We start from the raw sequence: 19,313 nt of genomic DNA on the forward strand, positions 1-19,313 counted from the left end.
CCGTTTTCTCCCTTTGCTCCTTCACAGCCACCCTCCTCCTCTCCGCCTCTGCCCTTGAGCGGTTCCTGCTCCTCTGCCCTTGAGCGGTTCCTGCTCCTCTGCCCACAGCAGCCAGGTGTCCGTGAAGGAAATGTTTGAGCGGAAGAAGACAATTTCTGCCAGACACCCCCTTGCCCACCGTCTGACAGCTGGCGTGGCGGAACTATTAGCTCGCCAGCTATTACCATACAAGCTGGTGGACTCTTGAGGCTTTCCGTAAATTTGTGGCCATTGGGACACCGCAGTGGAAGATTTCTAGAAAGGTGATACCCAAACTGTACCATGAAGTTGAGAGGCAAGTGGTGTCATCTATGGCGACCAGCGTTGAGTCAAGGGTCCACCTGACCACGGATGTCTGGTCTGCCAAGCTACATTACTTACACAGCCCATTGGGTCAACCTGGTGAACGATGGCAAGCAAGGAGTACGTGGCTGCGCAGCGGACCAACTAGTGACACCTCTACCTCCTCTCCCCCTCCTGCTACATCCTCTTCGCTGTCGTCGTCCTCCTCCTCCTTGGCTGAGCGGCAGTTCAACTCTAGTGGTGCTGCCATCTCTTCTCCCGCTACACAGCCCCATCTCCCCAGAGCCTATGCTGCATGCCAGGTACGACGTCACGACATCTTAGACATGTCTTGCCTTAAAGTGGAGAGTCACACTGGACCAGCTTTCCTGACTGCTCTTAACAAACAGGTGGAGCACTGGCTGACCCCGCACCAGCTGGAGATTGGTAACATAGTGAGGAAAGCCCGGACTGGGGGGCGCAGGACCTGGGGAGGGCGCGCATGATGGGGCTAAATTCGCCTCCATCCTGGCAGGGGTTAACTGTTGGGCGGAAGAGTTAGGGAGCCTTCGGGGTGACGTGCGGAGCCTGGCCAATCAGAAGCTGGAATGGGCGGGACAGACGGAAGAGGGGTTTAAATAGTGGGGGCGGAGCTAGCGGCGGCAAGGTTCGCCAGAGAAGAAGGAAGCTCTACGCTCCCTCGTGCTGCGCAGCGAACCGTTTAGGAATGGAGGTGGAAGCCTTGATTGCACGGATCCGCCAGGAGGCGGCCGTGCGCGGAGACGAGTGGGTGGCCAGCCAGCTGAGTACGCTGGATGCAGCTCCGGCCTCAGTAGCAGCGGGGGTGGCCACGAGGGCTCGGACGATCCGTCCCCCTGAGCGCCTCAGCCCGAGTGCCTCCCCCAGAGCTCAGCGCCCTAATGGGAGCCCCAATGTGGACCCTCCAGCCCCCCCTGCCAAGCGGCCAAAGCCAGGCAGCAAGCAGACGGCTGGGAGAAATCCCCAACATCGGCGGAGCTCTACCGGCAGTGCACGGAAAAAGCCTTCCCCACCCGCACCGCCGGCGCCTTCTGTTTCCGCGGCGGTTCCCCGCAAGGGGAGCAGGCCTGCTCAGCGCCGGAGTGATTCCAGGGCGGGTGCCTAAGCCTGCGGCAAGACGGCAGCCAAATCTGGGAGGCCGGCCCAGCTTCAGGGACCTCCTTCTTCAGACCCGCCTGGGCCTGTCACGGCAGCCACCATGGAGGTGCGTGGCTCGACGTCTAGCCAGGCCATGCAGTCCCCCTCTGCTGGCATGACGGCTGCCCAGTCCCCTGGGTTGGCTCCCCCTTTACTTCCCCCGCTTCTGCCGGCCAAAGAGCGCACCAGAAAGGGAAAAGGCCCCAGCTCAGGGGTGAAGAGCAAAGAAGCCCTCCTCGAGGAGTCGCTGGGGTTTCTCCCAGGCAGAGCTCAGGCTCCTCCTCGGAGGGTGAAGTGTCGGACGATGGCCTTCAGGATGGATCTGGTGCTGCGGCTGACCTGGGCTCAAGCCCGGTGCAGCCAGGTGAGACTGAGGTTTCTTATTACGGGGGGGCTGGGATGGGCGGTGCGGTTAGGGGTAACAAAGCTGTTGTGCCTTTAAATGCTGTGCCTGTTGCTGCATCTGCCTTACCTGCATCTGCTTTGGTGAATTCTCTGTTAGGCTTACGCGATGTTTTGCAAGTTCCGCCGGTTTCCCCTCCGGTTGCCACACCCCCTGTTAACCCAACGACCGCCTGGGTGGGTACCCCGGGTCATGCAGCAACCCTGCCGGCGCAGGTTCTACCTTCGCCCTTACCCTCTGTTCTCGCTGTGTCGGTGAATCCTGACTTGTCAGGCCCCGGCCTTCCAACGGTTTCGTCTTCTGCCCCGCCAACAGCGCCCCCTCCCAACCCAGCATGTGGTGAAGTCAGGTTGGGGGATGCGGCAAAAGGGGAGGTTTACCTTTGTTTTGAGGGCCCTTTGGGGACTCATTTAAAGCAGGAGGTTAAAGAACGCATATGGAAAGGAGAATACGTAGAGATTGTCTCCTTACTTCAGTTAGAAAAATTCAATCTTGACAGAGCAGAGCAAAGCCGGATAAAAGTAAAAAGGAGGAGGAGGAACGTAGGCGTTATCGATGGATTCCGCGTACGTTTCAAAATTGGCTACAAGCTTTTTCCATTTTAGCGAGCGTGATCGGGGAGCGACAACCGGAATGTTGCTCTGCTTTATTTTGCTATTTGGAATGTATAGGAAAGGCTCATCGTGCTTACGGCGGCAAAGCCTGGCTCCGGTATGATAAGCAATTCCGACAACGCAAGGTGGTGCGTCCTGCGATACGCTGGGATCAAAAAGACATTACGCTGTGGATGGAATTGACGATACCGTCGGGTCGTAGCAGTCAGCCCTTTCAGGGTGGGGCCAGTGGTTCAGGTTCCGCTGGACAGCTGGCCGCAAAGAAAAAGGGGCGGTTTTGGCAATACAACGAAGGGTCTTTCCGTTTCGGGAGCTCGTGTCGCTTCAAGCATTAGTGTTCGTCCTGCAACGGTAATCACCCCTCCTCAAAATGTTACAAGGCGGGTAAAGGACGTTCCAATGAGTCTTCAGGAAAAAGGGACGACTCCGGTGAGGGTACAAGGGATGGAGCAGTTCCTAAGTAGATATCCAGATTCGGTCGCTGCCGCTTTTCTGTTTCGAGGTTTTACCGACGGTTTTGTAATCCCTAGTGAGTGTAATCCGACCTCTTTCCCCCCTTATCGCAATCTGAAGTCAGTGGCCCTGCACCCTGATGTTATCTCTCAAAAGTTGACCAAGGAGGTTTCGTTGGGGCGCATGGCAGGTCCATTTCGGGAACCTCCACTGGATAACCTTGTGGTTTTCCCACTGGGCTTAGTGCCCAAAAAAGAACCGAACGCTTTTCGTCTCATACATCATCTGTCGTATCCGAAAGGGGTGTCGGTTAATGATGGTATAGATCCAGGACAATCATCCGTGGTTTATAAGTCATTCGATGAAGCCGTAAAATGGGTGAGGCGTTGTGGTCAAGGGGCGTTGCTGGCAAAAACGGATGTCGAATCTGCTTTCCGTTTGTTGCCAGTACATCCTGACAGCTTTCGTTTGCTGGGCTGTTTTTGGGATGACAGTTTTTTCGTAGATCGGTGTCTCCCTATGGGTTGCTCCATCTCTTGCCAATATTTCGAGTCCTTTAGTACATTCCTGGAATGGGTCGTAAAAGACATTTCAGGTTTGAAGTCGGTCATTCATTATCTTGATGATTTTTTGTTCCTGGGTGCCAAGGATTCGCAACATTGCGGGTATCTTTGGCAACCATGCGGCAGGTCTGTGAATCTTTGGTGTTCCGCTGGCTAGCGAGAAAACTGAAGGTCCTCAGACCACCATCAAATTTTTGGGTATTACGATCGATTCAGTCGCCATGGAATGTCGTTTACCAGACGATAAAGTGGCGAATCTGCGACTCACGATAACGGAGGCATTGGCAAAGAAAAAGATCACTTTGCGTGCGCTGCAGTCATTATTGGGCAAGCTGAATTTTGCATATAGAATAATGCCCATGGGGCGCATTTTCTGCAGGCGATTGGCGGCAGCCACAGCTGGAGTTTCAATTCCCCATCATCGTATTCGCATGGTCAGTGAAATGCGGGAGGAATTGACCATGTGACTGTCCTTTTTAGCCGACTTTAACGGGCGTTCGGTTTGGATGGATGAGGTTATTGATAATTTTGACCTGGATCTGTTCACCGATGCTTCGGGTGCGTGCGGCTATGGGGCCTACTTAGCGGGTCAGTGGAGCGCGGAACCTTGGCCAGATGAATGGGTGCAGACAGGTTTTACGAAAAACCTGTTGTTGTTGGAATTATTTCCCATTATAGTCGCGGTGGAATTGTGGGGTGGTAGTCTCAGCAACAAGAGGATTAGGTAGAATTGTGATAACCTAGGTGTTGTATTGGCCATCAACCGGGTTTCGGCATCCTCCCCCCCCCCCCTGCTGTGCGTCTGTTTCGTCATCTGGTGTTGGTTTGTCTTCGCAAAAATATGTTTGTCCATACTGTGCATCTCCCGGGAACGGCTAACGACGTGGCTGACGCCCTCTCTCGTTTCCAGTGGGATCGTTTTCGAAGAGAAGCCCCAGGAGCCGAGCAACAGGGCCTTCGCTGCCCGGAGGCCTTGTGGACGATTCCTTTCGGAAGATAGAGGAGTGGATGCAGCGGTCGGTAACGTCCTCCACTTGGAATGGGTATACGGCTGTATGGGCCCAGTGGAAAGAAATGTTGCAGTACAATGGCGCCGGTGACTCAACGGAGGATCGGTTGTGCGTTCTGTTCCATTTCATGGCATAGAATGGGGCCGAGGGTGTTTCACCTTCGGCTTTAACGAAAAAACTTACGGGTCTTGCATCTTTATTTAAAATGCAAGAAGCTACTGATATTACAAAAGATTCTCGGGTACGTTTAGCTCTGAGGGGCTATAGGTCCGGTACTTCGGTTTGCGACACGCGTCGTCCTGTGTCGTTTACAATTTTGTCTGCTAGGTTTGTCCACCTATGAAGATTGTCTGTTTGCTGTCGCATTTTCACTTGCCTTTTTCGGCGCATTCAGGATAGGGGAGTTAGTCAGCCCTATCAAGGTTAAGCAAGGGGGTTTGCTATCAGGTGATGTATCCGTGGTATCTGATTCGGTGGTAGTTTACCTTCGCAGGTCAAAAACTGATCAGTTAGGAAAAGGCAGGTTGGTTACCCTCTTCTCGCTGCAGGGTTCCCCTGTCTGCCCGGTGGGAGCAGTTAGATTCTTCCTGGAAGTTAGATCCACTCAAGGATTATCCCTTTTGTGCCACGAGGGAGGATCCTCCTTGTCCCGATTCCAATTTGTGGCAGTTTTTAGAAAACTGCTTAGCCTTCTGGGTTTTGATCCCCTTAGTTTTGCATCCCATTCCTTTCGGATTGGGGCCGCTACGGAGGCGGCAAGGTGGGGTTTAAATAATACCTGGATAAAACGTATCAGCAGATGGGAGTCAGCTCGCTTTCTCTCTTATGTCAGGCCACACCTTTTGTGATTATTGTTCCGGGTACAGGTTCAGTTTTTTGATATGCGTTTTTCTTTTGTTACTGTGTGTTTCAGATGCCTCACCTTGCCTGGTCTGGATCCTTGGCCACTCGTATGTTGCCTGGGGAGCTCGGCGGGCAGGAGCGAGGCCTGAGGGCCGCCAGTTGGGCGTGTCTCGAGCCCAAGCTCTGTTACGATGGATCGGGGTTCCCGGTATGCTGTGGTCTCGAGTGGTTCCAGAGGTCCACAGCTTGGCCAGGCTGGATCGCCCACCTGATATTTTAGTTATACACGCCGGGGGGGGGGGGGGGGTGATGACTTGGCGTCACGATCGCTTATTGCCAGGGATATAAAATTTGATTTTCTGAGGCTTAGATCTAGCTTCCCAGACATGATCGTGGTCTGGTCTGAGGTGGTGGGCCAGCTCAGGTGGAGGCAGGCGAGATCGGTGGATAGGATTAACAGGGCACGGATAAAAATGAACAGGGAGGTCTCACGTTTTGTAGTGCGTAACGGTGGAGTGGCCGTTCGTCACTCGGATTTAGAGATGGACACGTCCAGGTTTCTGAGATTGTACGGAGTCCATCTCAATGCAGTGGGTACGGACCTGTGGACTCTGGCTCTCAGTGAGGGAATCCAAAGAGCACTGCGTATGTGGTGGGCTGCGCAGGCATGAGGTGTCCTGCCAGCTCGGGGTGGAGGGGGTTTTCGGTATCCGGAGGGGGTTAAGAACTGAGAGGTGGGGTTGCGCCGTGGGGCGTATACCTCCGAAGAAGGTCAACGGCTTCAAAAAGACTGTTTGGGCGGAATACAGCTGTCCCTGAGTCGGAGTTCGCGGCTGGGGGCCGCTGCTAAGAGCTGATTCCTGTTATGTTATTATGTGTTACATGTACCTCCGGATACCTCCCCCTTTTTGTTTTGTCCTACAAAGTTTTTGCACTATTGTTAAAGGGAAGGTCCAAGCAAAAAAAAAAAAATGAGATTCACTTACCTGGGGCTTCTACCAGCCCCATGCAGCCATCCTGTGCCCTCGTAGTCACTCACTGCTGCTCCAGTCTCCCGCTGGGAGCTTTCTGACCTCGGAGGTCAGGGCCGAATTGCGTACATTTTTACACATTCCCGCTAGTGCAGGAACATTAACACATACATTTTTACGCGTTAGTGGTGAAACGCGTAAATTTTTGTTCCTGCACTAGCTGGAATGCGTAAAAATGTATGCAATGTGGCCCTGACCTCCGAGGTCAGAAAGCTGCCAGCGGGGAACTGGAGCAGCAGTGAGTGACTACGAGGGCACAGGATGGCTACATGGGGCTGGTAGAAGCCCCAGGTAAGTGAATCTCATTTTTTTTTTTTTGCTTGAACCTTCCCTTTAAGTTTTAATAAAGACTAAGGGCTGCTCTGGCCTTTAATTTTCCACGTTAATTGCAGTCCTGCGTTTTTGTTATGTTAGTTTGTATAAGTTTTGGTGGGCAATTGATGTGGGATGTCTTTGGGAAGGATGGGGTGATAGGCTATGCCCTCATCAAGGAAAGCCCGGACTGGGGGGCGCAGGACCTGGGGAGGGCACGCATGATGGGGCTAAATTTGCCTCCATCCTGGCAGGGGTTAACTGTTGGGCGGAAGAGTTAGGGAGCCTTCGGGGTGACGTGCGGAGCCTGGCCAATCAGAAGCTGGAATGGGCGGGACAGACGGAAGAGGGGTTTAAATAGTGGGGGCGGAGCTAGCGGCGGCAAGGTTCACCAGAGGAGAAGGAAACTCCCACCCTCCCTCCCCTTTGTATTAGGCTGTTTGCTGAGTTTCCCTCTGTGTTTGTTTTTGTTTTTTTTGTCATTGCAGCTGGAGGGGGGTTTCGGTATCCGGAGGGGGTTAAGAACTGAGAGGTGGGGTTGCGCCGTGGGGCGTATACCTCCGAAGAAGGTCAACGGCTTCAAAAAGACTGTTTGGGCGGAATACAGCTGTCCCTGAGTCGGAGTTCGCGGCTGGGGGCCGCTGCTAAGAGCTGATTCCTGTTATGTTATTATGTGTTACATGTACCTCCGGATACCTCCCCCTTTTTGTTTTGTCCTACAAAGTTTTTGCACTATTGTTAAGTTTTAATAAAGACTAAGGGCTGCTCTGGCCTTTAATTTTCCATGTTAATTGCAGTCCTGCGTTTTTGTTATGTTAGTTTGTATAAGTTTTGGTGGGCAATTGATGTGGGATGTCTTTGGGAAGGATGGGGTGATAGGCTATGCCCTCATCAAGGAAAGCCCGGACTGGGGGGCGCAGGACCTGGGGAGGGCACGCATGATGGGGCTAAATTCGCCTCCATCCTGGCAGGGGTTAACTGTTGGGCGGAAGAGTTAGGGAGCCTTCGGGGTGACGTGCGGAGCCTGGCCAATCAGAAGCTGGAATGGGCGGGACAGACGGAAGAGGGGTTTAAATAGTGGGGGCGGAGCTAGCGGCGGCAAGGTTCACCAGAGGAGAAGGAAACTCCCACCCTCCCTCCCCTTTGTATTAGGCTGTTTGCTGAGTTTCCCTCTGTGTTTGTTGTTTTTTCTTGTCATTGCAGCTGGAGGGGGGTTTCGGTATCCGGAGGGGGTTAAGAACTGAGAGGTGGGGTTGCGCCGTGGTGCTTATACCTCCGAAGAAGGTCAACGGCTTCAAAGACTGTTCGGGCGGATACAGCTGTCCCTGAGTCGGAGTTTGCGGCTGGGGGCCGCTGCTTTAGAGCTGATTCCTGTTATGTTATTATGTGTTACATGTACCTCTGGATACCTCCCCCTTTTTGTTTTGTCCTACAAAGTTTTTGCACTATTGTTAAGTTTTAATAAAGACTAAGGGCTGCTCTGGCCTTTAATTTTCCACGTTAACTGCAGTCCTGCATTTTTGTTATAATGTTAGTTTGTATAAGTTTTGGTGGGCAATTGATGTGGCATGTCTTTGGGAAGGATGGGGTGATAGGCTATGCCCTCATGTGACAACGGCAGCAATCTCCTTTCTGCTTTGAATTTGGGAAAGCTGACACATGTACCCTGCATGGCACATGTGTTGAATCTGGCTATTCAAAGATTTGTCTTAAAGTACCCAGGCTTAGAGGGCGTCCTGAAGCAGGCGAGGAAGTTGTGTGGGCATTTCAGGCGGTCTTACACGGCCATGGCACGCTTTGCGGACATTCAGCGGAGAAACAACTTGCCGGTGAGACGCTTGATATGCGATAGCCCGACTCGCTGGAATTCGACCCTGCTCATTGTTCTCTCGCCTGCTAGAACAGGAGAAAGCCGTCACCCAGTACCTGTACAATTACAGTAGAAGAACACAATCTGGGCAGATGGGGATGTTGTGGCCCAACAACTGGACACTGCTGTGAAATGCATGCAGGCTCATGCGGCCGTTTGAGGAGGTGGCCAACCTGGTGAGTCGCACTGAAGGCACCATCAGCGACTTGATCCCCTACACTTACTTCCTGGAGCGTAGAGTAGTGGATCAAGCTGTGGAGGAGCGCGAAGAGGAACAGTTACGGCAGGAAGAGTCGTGGGAGCAATTTTCATCTGAACCAGATGTTTCCTCAACACCTGCGGCAGCACAGAGGGGGGGGGGGAGGAGGAGAGGAGGAAGAAGAGGAGTCAGACTCAGATAATGAGGAAGGTGTTTCTGTGGAGGAGGAAGAGGCGGCGGCAGAAGAACAACCACAGCAGCCGTCACAGGGGGCTTGTGCTGCTCCACGTTCCCGTGGTATTGTTCATGGCTAAGGGAGGAAGAGGACTTACGTAACGTCACTCAGGAAGAGCAAGAGGAGATGGATAGTACATCTGGATCCAACTTTGTGCAGATGGTGTCTTTCATGCTGTCCAACCTGTTGAGGGACCCCCGTATAAAAAAACTCAAGGGGAATGACCTGTACTGGGTGGCCACGCTACTAGACCCTCGGTACAGGCACAAAGTGGCGGACCTATTACCAACTCGCCTGAAGGCGGAAAGGATGCAGCACATGCATAACAAGCTGGCAGCTATGCTTTACAATGCGTTTAAAGGTGATGTGACAGCACAACGCAATAAAGGTACCACTGCCAGTAATCCTCCTCCCATGTCCACGCAGGCAAGGACAGGATGCTCCAGCGATCTCATGGTGATGTCGGACATGCAGACATTCTTTAGTCCAACGCCTTGCCGTAGCCTTCGGGATCCACCCTCCACCAACGCCTGGACCGGCAGTTAGCCGACTACCTGGCCTTAAGTGTGGATGTAGACACTGTGAGCAGCGATGATGAGCCCATGGACTACTGGGTGCGCAGGCTTGACCTGTGGCCAGAGCTGTCCCAATTTGCCATCCAACTTCTGTCTTGCCCTGCCGCAAGCATCCTGTCAGAAAGGACCTTCAGTGCAGCTGGAGGCATTGTCACTGAGAAGAGAAGAGACGTCGCCTAAGTCACAAAAGTGTTCAGTACCTCACCTTTATCAAAATGAATGATGCATGGATCCCGGATGGCTACAGCCCTCCGAAGACTAAGTCAGTCCCCACACACAGCATCTCTGCCTGCACGCCGTGTGACTGGCTGCCTGCCCCAAGACTAAGTCGCTCCCCACACAGCACCTTTGCTCGCCGGCCGCTTGACTGCCTTCTCGCCACCACCAACAGGCGGATTCCTGAATTTTTTAGGCCGCTGCTAGCAGCGGCCGCTATAATAATTTTTCTGGGGTGTCTACATGCCTGCCTTATTTTTCTGGCTACACTGCGGGTGGCTGCAACAACAAAACAAAAAGGCATGTACATGTGCCCATGCCCCTTCATGATTATTACCTTGCCGCGGTGAAGGGGCCGCCGGCTATATGAGTATCTTAGGGGTTGGCAAACCAAAGATAATAAGGTCGTTGCTTCATTGTGGTTAGACCAACTTTGATCAGCTGGACAGTCACTGTTCTGTCATTCAGCTACATCAGCGGGGTGACCATATGGGCTGTAAAGCCACCATCACCTGTACTCTCGTCATGGTGTGCACCAGTCCAGCACGGCCGTCACTACACAATCAGCTGTTTGTGGTGCGTTACACAGTGAGTTTGGTGTGTCAGTGTGAAGCAGTACACTAATTACACTACCTGATTGATGTATATACATGCAAGATGTTTTAAAGCACGTTAGGCCTGCAATTTAGCATTCAATGTGATTTCTGCCCTTAAAACGTTGCTTTGCGTCACATCCAGATTTTTCCCCGGGACTTTTGGCATGTATCCCACTCCGCCATGCCCCTCTCCAGGTGTTAGACCCCTTTAAACATCTTTTCCATCACTTTTCTGGCCAGCATAAGTGTTTCTTGTTTTCCAAGTTCGCCTCCCCATTGAAGTCTATTGCAGTTCGCGAAAGTTTGCGCGAACCGAACCTTTCGTGGAAGTTCGTGAACCAAAAATCAGAGGTTTGGACCATCTCTAGTCCAGATCAGGTTAATTATATCACTATATATGCTTATGGGTACAAATCTATATACAGACATTTTGAGCCAATTAATTGGTTTCTGGGTAAAAAAGGAGTAATAAATAACCATTGGAATAAAAATAAAATAAAAGTAAAAATAAAAGAGCATACATCTCGAGCACATCCCATATAACTACATATGCTTATGTTTACAAGCCTATGCGTAGACATATATTATTTGTATCTTTATTTTTCCAGCATTGCTTCCGGTCCCAGGCGCCAGGCTCAATTGGTCACCCTAGCAACGCTCCAGCAAACAGTATGTTTGTTTAGGGTCCTGTTACACTTAATCCGTTGCTCCCAGTTATAACTGAAAAGACAACTGATTTTTAAAGTAATTTCCCTGTTTCCTATGCCACAGTTCACACTATACATGTATTAACTGAAAGATTTTTCATAATGCACTGCTATGGAGAAAAAAAAATGCGTACTAACTTATTAAGTGTAAATTGACCCTCAGGCTGACGTTCCTCTTTAAATAGATTACTTGCAAAATGTGTGATTTCTTTGGGTGGCTTTTCCTCCCGCTGTAGTTATTCAGAGGAGACCGGGTATACTTGTCTGATATCGGGCTCAGTATCTTCAATAACAATTTGCTGTAGAGATGGCTGCGGATGTGGGCGGGACAGGGAGTTAGGCGCTGTCATATCCCCCACTTTTCATTGGGTTGTCAGTTGTGTGGACTGGATTTACTCACGGCTAAAAAGCAGAGAGCAAGGTTTGACTTCTAGTTTGATGAATTTATTGATTGTTATGAGTGGTTTATGGAGAATTAATGGTTTATAAGCTATAGTATGCATTTTGAGAAACGCCTCTACCTGTACAGTTCAGGTAAGACTATATAAACGTTTGCTGTGTAGCTAAATATTGGTACTATACTGCTGTAGTTGAGCTGCTACTGCCTATAATGGTATTTTAGCTAATCACACTGGGAATAGTTGCACATTACAAGTAGCTTTTTGTTTTGTAATTATTATTTGCCGTGTCACGCTATAATTAAGCGGGAAAAAAACAGGTTTAACTTCCTGTTTCAAAAGGAAGTTATGAACTGAGCTCTGTGTAAGTGTGAAAGTGGAATCTAAAAGTTTACAAAGTGCAGCAACGTGCCCAGGGATTTTTTTTTTCAGATGAACAGTAGATTACTTTATGTAAAATAATGTGTGTGAAAAAAGGGATAACTTGGTGTATATTTCTGCATAATGTCCCTTTTCATAAACATACGTAGCTGGATGCCTGGCCTTATTAGTGGGAATGCATAGGGGAATGCTTGCAGTGTGCATGAATAAAATAATACATGATCGATTCCAAAATGTGTACTAACTCACCTGTGGCCTAAAGTGACCAGATTTTTGAGGGCCCAACCTGAGACGTGGCCAGCAGACCGGGGAGGGGTACACATTATACAGTAGAAAAGCATCAGTTGGTGGTTTTGTTGGAATTCAATAGTTTTTATTAAATTAATGTAAGGTTCAATCAGGTGAAATACCACTTCAGTCAGTAGAAGACCCAAGTACAAGGTTCCTAAAAGTGCATAACTGATAGTATGCATCCAAGCATCAAGAACTGCATTTGCATTATAAGAAATATCATGCATGGGGGTTGAATAAAAATCTTGGAACTTTGGATATTAGGATTCTCGGGAATACGAGTTTTCTTTCCTCATTCATACATATGCCAAAGCATCAGCTTCTTAAAAGGAACAAACATAAGTGGATCAAGCTAGTAAAACGGCGAACACAAAAGGGTGGAGAAGTTCTACTCACCTTCCACAGTGTAATTAGTGAAGGGTTGAGTAAAAAGATCCTGTTTGCCTTGCCAGCTTGACCATGCCAAGGGGGCAGCCAAGGGGAAGAGGGACAGGTGGATGGACATGATATATTATGAAAACACTAAAATCGCATGGGCCGTCACACAACGTTGACACTTGCTGTGCTGACAATACCAACACTAAATTTTGGTGGTGCCGAAAGAAGGGGAACAAACTATATATTGCAAACTAAAATGCAACACTCAGTCATAAAGTCCTTGGCCTTGGATGTGCAGCACACATTGTTCACAATGATATTCAATCAGCATCTGAGTGTCTACCGGGAGATACAAGTCATTAACAAGATCTATATGTACTTTTACATCTACAGTTTGAGTTGCTGCCTTTCAAGAATTCTGTGATTTTGTTTCAGTTCAGTATCAGAAGTTGCTAAGCTTCAGCAAAACCAGATGGCCAACAATGATGCCAGCTACAGAAAGTTTTCTAAAAATATATCCTATACTCAAATCCTACTTTCTTCTCATTAGAAAAGATCTTATTTTAAGATTTGTATCAGCTGTAACAAAGAAATATTTTTTGTTTAAAGTGTATTATGCTGTTTCGCAGCTTTTAGAGCAAAGAGGGCTTCTGAGTTAAGGCCCGCTTTAAACACAAATGCAGGGAAATAGCAAGACAAGTTAATTCCCATGATAGTACAAAGTAAGGTGAAGGAGTTAGAGAAAGATTGCTACAAATAGCTCTATTCTCAAATGATTGAATTTTATGAAATGAGTGCAAAATACCTGATCTGCTGGTGCAATCAGTTTGAACAGTTGGATATTTTTGATTGGGTGCTCTCGAGATCACAACCCTCATGGGGAGATGTGAAATTTCTCACATTTCATGACAAGGCAGATGGAAATCTCCTTTTTGATGAGATCTGTAGTCAAAAATATGTCTCTGCAGCTAAAGTGCATGAGAGGTGTACTAATACAGCACAATTCCCAGTAGTGAAACGATGGATGGTTACAGCACTTTGTCGACCAATAGGTTCAATGTGGTAGTGAAATTTCTGCCATCATTTTAACATCTCTTCCAGGCACGAATGCTCCCACTAAACAAGTATTTTCTCTGAGTTGCCATTTCCACATGTTTTTAATCAAAGTTGATACACAAACATATGCCCATTGTCAGATGCAATTTGATCTTAAAGGGAACCTTAACTGAATGGGGGGTAAAGAGTTTTACTTACCTGGGGCTATTAACAGCCCCCTGCAGCAGTCCTGAGCCCTCGGCGCCGCTCTGGAATCCTCTGGTCCCCCGCTGTCACTTAGTTTCGTTTTTGACGACTCACCAGTCGCCGGCCGCCATGCGTATTATTGGACGCATTAACCAATGCAATTAGCGCTATTGCGGACCGCAACGCATACAAAAATACGCGTTGCCGCATTCCGCACGCGTAGATATGCGGCAACGCGTATTTTTGTACGCGTTGCGGTCCGCAATAGCGCTAATTGCATTGGTGAGTGCGTCCAATAATACGCATGGCGGCCGGCGACTGGTGAGTCGTCAAAAACGAAACCCAGTGACAGCGGGGGACCAGAGGGTTCCAGAGCGGCGCCGAGGGCACAGGACTGCTTCAGGGGGCTGGTAATAGCCCCAGGTAAGTAAAACTCTTTACCCCCTGTTCAGTTAAGGTTCCCTTTAATCTTGATGAGGTGAGCAATGTGAAAGATGTGGGAGCGAGTATATATTGTCTTTGTCCCTCAGAGGAGCTCACAATCTAATCCCAAGCATAGTCCCATGTCTATGTATGTATTGTGTAGTGTATGTATCATAGTCTGGGGCCAATTTCGGGGGAAGCCAATTAACTTATCTGTATCTTTTTTTATCCAAGAGGGCTAACAAATCTGACACTATACTGCCTATCCTGTGCATCATAACCTTCATGTACAAGTGATGAAAATATGGATACATCTGATAGTGTGGATGTCTCCACGGACAATGGACATGAGTTTCAGATGTAGAGCAGAGTCCACACTTGATGTATATATTTTAATAAACGCTACTCCTGGCCACCAACAGGCACCCAGCCTAGATGAGGACCCAGACCACAGCCAGGAACCACAGCTCATCCATGGAGCACAAGCTGCAGATAGACAACCTGTAGGACATGCACAAGGTGAAGGGCATGATAAGGTTACAGGGAAGAGTGCACACCTTGATGCAGCCAGTGTATTATGATTGCATTATTTACTACTTACAAACTAGTATATTGTAGTATATGGTGAAAAACTAGTATATTGTAGTGTATGGTGTAATGTATGATTGTTAATAATCATAGTTTATTTGTAAGCGGCCAGACACGTATTGAACACAATCTGCAATATTACCTTACCTTCACACTAAACCTTGCAGATGCTAAATTAGTTAATGTTAAAAAAAAAAATACATAAAAATGATGCAACCAAATCATCCCAAAAAATGGCACCTTCCATCTGTCTCAGGGTCAAGGTGGACAAGACTAGAACAAAGAAAAATGCATTTTCTAGATAAGCTGTTTTAAACACTACGAGAGGTTTAAAAATATTAGGATCTTAGGTAAGAAACATTAACCTTTTTAAAAATAAAAGCGCAAAGAGATTAATTGAAATTATGCTGAGTGACAAAGGTGTAACTTGTTTTGAAACACAGGAAATAGGCAACGGTTTTTAAAGTTTTTACAATCTATAAGTGAGACAGAGTGCGAGTGTGTTTGTTTTGTACTAAGCAGGTATCTTGTGCCTGTGTAGTAAGTACACCACTTCCAGAGGGCACCTTCGCGTACCGGCATCAAGTAAACAGCACCATAAAAAAAGAGCAATACATGAGGATTCTCAATGACAACATCAGGCAGAGAAACTTGGCCTTGGGCACCAGTGGACATTTCAGCATGACAATAACCCAAAACACACAGCAAAAGTGGTGAAGAAATGGTTAGCAGACAACAACATTAACGTTTTAGAGTGGCCCAGACAGACTCCTGACTTGAATCCAATTGAGAATCTGTGGAGGGAGCTAAAGATTAGGGTTGATGGCAAGAAGCTGAAAGATTTGGAGCTCATTGCTAAAGATGAATAGGCAAAAATACCTGTGGAGACATGCACAAAGCTGGTCTGCAATTACAAGAAGCTTTTGATTGCTGTATTAGCCAATAAAGGCTTTTCTATTGATTATTGAGAAGGGTACGAATACGTTTTGGACTAGACACTTTTTGCTCAAATGTAAATAAAAGCTGAGAATTTTTTTTCCCCCACAATAATGCCTCTTGTACATTGTCTTATCTTTTGGGAAACGCCTATGTAATTTCCCGCCCAAAAAATTACTTGCTGGTTGAATAAAAGGAACTAAGTTAAAAATACCAGAAAAGGTGCTTTCAATCACTAGTGATGGGATAGACCAGTCATTCAGTTCCATTGTATTATACATCAAAAAGCTCTTTGTGCCAGTGAAAGCAGCCAAAAATTTCAAGATGTCCTCAAAGATGTCACAAAAACATTGAATAACGTCACGGCTCGTGTTCTAAATGCTCGACAGTTTGAAGCAGTTTTAGATGAGGTTCTGGTACAGTATACGGTCTACTTATGTACAATAATATCCGGTGGTGGCCGAGCAGAGGACGGTCTTGGAGAGGTTTGTTGCCTGTTTGGATGAAATAACTTTTTATGGATGAGAAAGGACAGGAATATCCATGGTTCAATTATATGGCCTGGCTTGCTGATCTAATATTTTTATTATTTTTTTTACAGATTTTACATTACACTTCACTGTATTGAACAAACGACAAGGTGTCAGAGAAAACTGCAGAATTAATGACTTTTGAGCAGAAACTGCAGATTTATGAAATAGACCTTAAACCATCAGGTAATCTACAAGGAATTCTCTAGCACTGTATCAGCTGCAAACATCAATTTTGTTAAAAGATTTTTACAGTTCCGTAAGATGGAGGCAACTCTTTTCTAATCTTACTTGGCCAGATAAAGCCCAATTTGATGAGCTTGATCTTTACTGAGTAAACTGGTTAGACTCAGAAAATCTGTATATGGAACTTCTGCAATATCAGGAAAGCTCCACCTGGAAACACATTCCATGACCTACGTGAAACTCTTGAGAAGATAGAAGGATTGATGAACGATATGACATTTAGTTCTGAAAATGAAAGTGTGGAATTCAAGTCAATGAAAGTACTTCGGATTGCTTTATCTTTTTTTTTTTTTTTTTTTTTTAATTACAGTTGAAACCTGAAAATTTGAATTGCATGCAAAAGTCCGTTTATTTCAGTAATTCATCATCAATGGTGAAACTAATATAGAAAATAAAACCAATTTTAATATTTATGGTTCACACATAAATCTGTACATTTCTGTTTCAGTCCTGTCAGTTTTACATCAGTTTTCTATTAGTTTCACATCACACACCTTGCATGTGTGTATCAAGCCATAGAAAACTGATGCAAACTGTCAAAAACTGACAGGACTGGAACGGAACTCTGCACCATAACTAAATGCAGCCTAAAAGTGTAGCAGAGTTGACATGTGTACTTTGTATATAATATTTTTATATAATAATATTATATACAAATATTTATTCTTATACCGTCAAGGCCGAAATTTTTGTCACCCTAAAATTTTGCCAGAAAATAAAGTTTTTCTCAAAACAAAAAAAGTATTGCAGTAACGTTTTTCTATGAACATTAGATATAGCCTGAGCGGCTCGCCCGGCAGGTAGTCCGTGCAGATATCAGCTATCCGTGCCCGCGGCGGGTAGCGGACACAGCGCGTTCGACCCGCCTCCTATACCTCGTCATTGTGCTAAACTTTGACCTATATCACAGTCAGCAGACACATGGCAGCCAACCAGGCTGCACTCACCCACTGACCCCCCCCCCCCCTATAAAAAACGCTGCAGCGTCGGACATGTTCTCAGTCTGCTGATCTTGCTATAGTGAGAGGAAGGGAGAGACATTTTAACATAGAGAAAGCGTTAGTTAGGCTGTTAGCTTGTTCTCAATGTTGTTGCTGAAAGCACCCTACAAAAGCTCTATTGAGAGCAAATATTCTTCTGATATGTTTTTTTTTTATTTGTTTTTTTTTGTTTTCTTTGTGTGTGTGACCACAGACAGGCATAGATAAAGTCCTGTTGCAGCTGGGCCCAGTTGCTGTACTGTGCCAGGCCCACACTCTGTATTACGATTGCATATCTTTTTACTGTATTTGTGATTTAACTTACTAAAGCATATCTGTCTTTGTGGGTGCCACTGCATTGATAAAGCCCACAGACAGTTGCCAGCCAGTCCAGTTGGAATTTGTAGTCCCACATTGGCAGCACACTATTACCATACCATTGCATATCTTTTCACTGTATCTGTGATTGAAAGTAGTATACCATAGCTCCCTTTGTGGGTGACATGGCATACAGCCCACAGAGACAGGGACAGTTAGCTAGGCTGTTCTTTATTGCTGAAACCACCCCAAAACAAAAACCCTTTTGAGGACTCATATTCTATTATTTTTGTGCGTGTGTGTGAGAGAAACTGGGCCTTGCAGTTCTACTATCCTCTTCTATCTATTGCAAGCAAGCCAGCATACTGTCTATCATAAGCAGTGCTTAGCTTGCAACTGTATTCGTGATTGAAAATACTGTATGTGTGTGTTAATGTACACAGCCCAGTGACACACACACACAGCTGCTGTGTATTTGACACTGATTGTGTACCTCTCTGTGATTACACACACTGTCTACCACTATTGAATATTGTTAGTATTACTACATTCCCCAAAATAGGAAAAATAACAGGCAGAGGCAGGCCACCCCGCAGTTATGTTCGAGGTCGTGCTGGCGTGATTTTGTGCGGCCCTTGACCAAAGTACAGTATTCAAAAGGCATGTACCATCCTCAACTCCCAAAATTCTGAGGACATGGTTGAGTGGCTTAAACAGTGCACCACATCTTCTACAGCTTCTGCTCAGAACCTGCGTGATGCATCATCCTCCTCCTGCTCTGCTTCTGGTTTCACACAAAAACTTAACACTACTACCACTAGCAACCCAGCTGTTCCACTTGGTGTGTCAGAAGACTTATTCACACGATGGATTTAGTGAAACACTTGGGGTCATCCAGCCAACACACCCTTCAACGCCTGCTGTTGCCACCACCCGAATGCCGACATTCCAAAGATCACCAGTGTGGCATTTTTTTGTTTGTCTGCCTCTGATACCAGCAATGCCATCTGCAACCTCTGCCAAAAGAAACTGAGTCATGGGAAGCCCGAAACCCAACTAGGGACAACTGCTTTGCGAAGGCACCTGATCGCAAAACACAAACACCAATGGTATGCACACACTAATAAAAGCAGTACACAAATATAAAATATACTATTCGTAGCAAGGTTATTTTGTGAGCAATGGGCAAAAAACGATGCCCGTTGTTGCCAACACTTAAAGAAAGATGAGCCTATCACACAGCTGAATGGAAGGCTCATGGTAAGACCCACCCGGAAAGGAAAGCCAGCTTCTCGTGGGCATATTTGCAGGGTGCTGGCACTCGGATGGTCCCAGCAATCATTACCTTTATTTTTTTTTTATATATACATTTGTATTTCTTACTTTGTTATAAATAACACAATAGAACAATTTAACCTTTGTAGATTGTCAGGGTTGAGGTTTGCTGTGTTCATTACACATATGTAGTGAGTGGGAAT

This window comes from Hyperolius riggenbachi, chromosome 1, assembly GCF_040937935.1.
Source record: "Hyperolius riggenbachi isolate aHypRig1 chromosome 1, aHypRig1.pri, whole genome shotgun sequence".
NCBI lineage: Eukaryota > Metazoa > Chordata > Amphibia > Anura > Hyperoliidae > Hyperolius > Hyperolius riggenbachi.